This window comes from Myotis lucifugus, unplaced genomic scaffold (assembly GCF_000147115.1).
Source record: "Myotis lucifugus unplaced genomic scaffold, Myoluc2.0 scaffold_435, whole genome shotgun sequence".
In the NCBI taxonomy this organism is placed as follows: Eukaryota; Metazoa; Chordata; class Mammalia; order Chiroptera; family Vespertilionidae; genus Myotis; species Myotis lucifugus.
Window position 1 is genome coordinate 645455 of NW_005871483.1, and position 5522 is coordinate 650976.

Below are 5522 nucleotides of genomic sequence, written 5' to 3' on the forward strand. Positions count from 1 at the left end.
CGTGCAGCGCGCGCGCGTGCGCCCTCGGGGTCACGCCCAAGTCTGGGAGGTGAGGTCGGGCCCGCTTCCGCCGGCCCAGGGGGCGGGGCCAGCCGAGGCCGGGCCGCGACTCCGCCCCTCCGCGGCACCGCCCCACTCCGCTCCTGGCGGAGCCCGAGGCTCAGCGCGCTGTGGCTCAGGCCACCGGTTTCCACGAGCGCCCGTCTTCCCGAGCGCCTTCACGGGGAGAAATCGGAGCCTCCGTCTCGGAACTTCAGCACGGCTCCGAAATGGAGGAAAGAGCCGCGTGTCCCTGTGTCCCACGCGACCACCCGGTGCCATCTTCCAGTGCAGGAAACTCATTCCACGTTCAGACTCCATTTTCCCAGTTCCTGCGCTGCGAGGGGTGGAGGGGGGGGAAAAGGGGAGCCCTTCCACCTGGCCTGGTCCTCCCACCCCAATTCCCCTGATTCACGGAGTGCGAAGTCGAGGCAGAGATAGGCGGTTTCTACAAGCGAAGTGCAGCGATTCAGTCCTGCACCTGATGCCTCCCAGTCTGGAATTTTTTTTGAATTGTCGATTCATTTATTCAATTACCTGAGTACTTACTATGTGCCAGGCAGCTCTTGAGGCTTGACGCTAAGCTTGGAACCTTTCAGACACAGCCCTGCTTCCATAGACCTTGAGGATCAGTGAGGGAGACAATCACTAAAGAAATATCAACTCTGTCAGTATAAATCGGGGTACGGATGCTAAAGCCAGATTTCCTGGGTTAGCAATCCCAGCTCTGCCATGCAACATGGGGCTTATGATAATAACTAGAGGCCCGGTGCATGAAATTCGTGCATGGGTAGGGTCCCTAGGTCTGGCCGGCAATCAGGGCTGATCTGCAGGGCCCCCACTGGTACCCACCTTGGCCGGCTTGGTGTTGCCTGCTCACCAGCCACCTCTTACCCCCTATAGCCGCCCCCCCTCCACCGAAGTTGGCCTCCCTCTACAGAGCGATGATCAGCAGGGGGGTAGGGGGGACCCCTGCTAGCAGCCGCCCTGGCGGGCCCTTCAGCTGAGGGCAGCTCCTGTGTTGAGTGTCTGCCCCTATTCAGCTTTTATTATATAGGATAGTCCCCTACAGATACAAAATTACTGTGAATATTAAGTGAATTGATACAATGTAAGGCGTGAAAAACAGGCCTAACACATTCTGAGTCCACGTAATCATTAGCTATATGATCAGGGGGAAAGCATGATCCTCTCAAAGAGTAAATAAGAAGTCTCTCTGTGGAAATGACTTAAGACCTAAAAGACCGTAAAGCTCCAGCCAAGCACAGTGAGTAGAAAAGAATTAGAGGCTGTTAGACATGAGCAGAGCAAGGACGATGGGCCAGGTACAGAAACTCCCCGGGGCGGGCAGAAAGCCCCAGATGCCTAGCAAGGGGCAAAACCTTGCCCTCAGGGTGGCCTGTCCTGCTCTAGCATATCATTCACTGGTCATGTGGTTTTGGACCCCAGATATTTCATATCGACAGGCAGGCAGTTTAGACCTCCTGACCTTTTCCTCCCTAAAGATGACATCTAGGCCTCAGTTGTACCTCAGCTCCCAGGCCCAGAAAAGCAGAAAAATCAGACCAGTGACTCCGTGGCTGCCTCAGGACCAGCTACATTGACTAATGACCCCCGCCCTGGACCGACCAATCCGTGGAGACCAGGACCCTGAAAGAGCACACCTGGAAAGCTGATGACTATTCTATTAAGTCCCTCCCTGAGACCTCCCCTAAGATTTCCACCTGCAAGAAAGAGATAAATATTCCTCTGCCATTCCCTTTCCCCTCTCCTCCCCCCACAGGCAATTAACTCCTATCCTTGAAGGGACCCCATGAGGCTTGCAACCAGGGGAGCAATGGGCAGTGGCACCTCATACCAGGTAACCCCCTGAACCTGTCTCGAAGGCCCCCTTTTCCCTGACTTCCCAGTGAGCCAAAGCAGCCCAGCCTCAGCTCTCCTGTTGCTTCTTCTATGCCCTTCCTTATTTTACTATCCTAAGTATATTTTTGCTGCCATCATTGACCCAATAATCCCTTGGCTCGGTGCTGTGCAACCTTTCCCTTTGGATATCCCATTCCTCATCCCCTTCCCTTAAATAAATTCGCTTTTTCTTTATCCACCATCTGAGATGGCTATTTAGCCTGCCCAGGTATCGCCACGTTAACCTTTCAAAGGCCTCATCCCCAGTACTTGAGAATGTGACTGTATTCAGAGACAGCGCCTTTAGAAAGATGGCTAAGTTAAAATGAAGCATTTAGACTGGGCCCAGGCCAATGTGACTGGTGTCCTTAGAGGAAATTTGCGATGAGCCAGCGATGAACACAGAAGAAAGATCACGTGAGGCTGCAGCAAGAAGGCTACTATACGCAAGCCAAGAAGAGAGGCCTCAGGAGAAACTAAACCTGCTGACATTGATCTTGGACTTTGAGCCTACAGAACTATGGGAAAGTTCCTTTAGGTCAGATACATTTCTTACTCATCTGTGTGCTCCCAGATTCCTGCCTAGTATGTAACAAGTAGGAGGTGTTGCAACTTCCCTTTCCAAGGTCACCAGCAGTCTCCTTGTGGATAAATCCATTCTATACTTTTTAGTCCTCTCTTTCTTGCCTTTTCGGCAGCATTTGACCCTGTAGATCACTCTTTTCTGCCAAACCCTCCCACTCCTTTGCTTTTCCCCTTACTATTCCAGCGGCTCCTCCTCAGTCTCATTTGAGGATTTCTCAAATGTTGGCTATTCTGAGGGATTATATCTCGAGCTGTCTCCTCTCAGCACTCAATACGCTGTCCTGGGGCCATCATCTCCTTTCCCATAACTTCAGGTAGCACCCTTTGCTGATGACAGCCAAACCCAAATCACTGAATGCCACACCCATATACACAGCTATTAACCGGGTATCTCCACTTAAAAGAAAGTCAGAAGAGAAAGCACAGGCTCTGGAGTCTAGCTGCTTGAGCTCAAAGCCTTGCTCCCTCACTAAGCTGTATGGTATTGGGCAAGTTACTTACCTCTTTGTGCCTCAAATAATGATTAGTAATAATGATAATGATAATGATGGGGCTGTTGTGGGTACTAAATGAGATAATTCATAGATAATTCATATGCAGCACATAGTGTAATGCCTAGCAATCCTATATAATAAAAGGCTAATATGCAAATTCTCCCCTAGACTGGGAGTTCATGCAGGGGGCGGGGCCAGCCGGCCAACTGCCCGAGGCCCCTCCCCCCACCAGCCCGACCTGATCGCCCCCCATCGGGGTGGGCTGGCAGGACCCCACCCATGCACAAATTTGTACACTGGGCCTCTAGTAGTAGTAATAAAAGACCTTCAACAGATTCAAAAGTGAATTCATCACCATACCTGAGACTTTCTCTTCTTTCTTTGTCCTAAATCTCAGTAAATGGCAACACTATCCACCTAGCCAGAACCCTGGGTGCTATCTTTGTTTCCTGACCACCACTGCCCTCCTATCCTCTTAGGGACTCTTCCTGGGCTTAACCATGTTGGAATATACCTGTGACCCATGAAGTGTTTCTGATGTCCAGGCTTGACACATATTCATTCATTCAATCCAGAGAACAGTCCTGCAAAATAGGTGCTAGTATTATCATCCCTATTTTGCAGATACAAAATTTGAAGCACAGAAAGATTTAGTAACTCATCCATGATTATATGAGAGGCAAAGCTGGATCAACCACTATGCCATATGCCATAGTGTTTCTATTGTAACACTGACCACATTCTGTGGTTTCCCTCCTCTCTCCTGTTAGACTATGTGTTCTCTGAAGTCTCTGATTTGTTTGCAACAGCATCTTCAGTGACTAGAACAGCGCTCAGCAAAAGGTGCCTGCTTAATACACCCAGGGAGCTGGATAATCCCTTAGAGATAAGACAGAGAATAAAAAAATGGAAAGCAAAAGAATAGCCATTGGCTTGCATGCAGTCACGGCCAGGATTAGAGATTTTGTTTGTGGAGAAGGTTTTTTTTTTTTATATATATATATTTTATTGATTTTTTACAGAGAGGAAAGGAGAGAGACAGAGTCAGAAACATCGATCAGCCGCCTCCTGCACATCCCCCACCAGGGATGTGCCCGCAACCCAGGTACATGCCCCTGACCGGAATCGAACCCGGGACCTTTCAGTCCGCAGGCCGACGCTCTATCCACTGAGCCAAACCGGTTTCGGCGGTTTTTGTTTTTATATGTGAGGACAACAAGCAAAAGATTGAAGTTAGAGGTAAGTAGAGGATGAGTTTAAGGAGATACTAATATTCACGGATTCACGGATTCACGGATTCACCAATTATAGAGCACATGCTATAATCCTTTTAAGAGAGACAAATTTGAGAAATAAATTCTTATAACAGGAATTCACAGTCTTCTGAGTGCAGTCACTACCGAATTTTTACAACTGCTTTTTAGAAAAAGAGAGGCTACCACCTACTCCCGTGTTACTCAAATTGTGTTAAAGAATCCAATTTCAGCGTCATGCAAGGCAGTTCAGGTGACGTATCATGCTGGAGCTGAGAAAATTTAAATTGGGGGACAAATAAAAATAAATAAAAAGCTCAGAATTCCAATTTGCCCTGGGGGTCCATTTAAGCCTGCCGTTACCATCACCTGGGGCACACTGTGTACTGAGTGGATTCCGCCATCACAATAAACAGACAGGTTGTTTTTCTTAAACAGTATCAAGAAGAATGCTTGCTGTGCCGGCCCTGGGCAGCTCCAAGGGAGGGAAATGAGAACTCCATCCCTGAGTTTGTCCCTTCCTGTTTCAGCTCCTCTCTTTGTTCAGGCCTTCCTCCTTTCCACTGCAGGGCCATTTCCTTAATCCTCCTGACCCCATCTGCAAGGTGCCCTCTGTGCCACACTGGAAAACCTCTCAGAAGCACCTGCGCTCAGCACAACAATGATTTTATTTTTCACCCGCTGGGCGATAAAGCAGGGCCACGCGTGCGCAGAACCTCATTAGGTTGACCAGGCAGAGTCAGGCAGAAAGAATCCTGTTTGCATCCGCACCATAGCTCTCCCTGAAGCTCCAAAAAGCCTCTTTGGTGGCCTTTTCTTTCTTTTTTTCCTTACATGGCCTTCATGAAGAGTAACTAATTATGATCTATAAGCAGTAATACATGGCAGTTTACAGACTCGAGGCACAGTATACATATTTCCCCTGAAAGCCAAGCTAGAAGACATCCCTGTTAGGAGAAATGAGATGTAAAACCACGGGGCAATTGAAATAAATATTCGAACTAAATGGTCCAAGCACTGTCAGAAGAAGAAAGAGCCCTGTAATCTATCTCTGCAGTGACGGGCTTATAATAATAGGATCGTTGTCGGCCCATTTCCCCATCCTGCTGGGCAAGAGTTGGCTCAAATAAGGAGAAAGACTCAAACGACCTGGAGGGGGAAAAACACACACAAAAAACCAGCAATTATTTGTGATGCCCGGTAAACACCTGCGCCAGAGGATCAGCTTTGCTGGCTCTCAAACATGCAT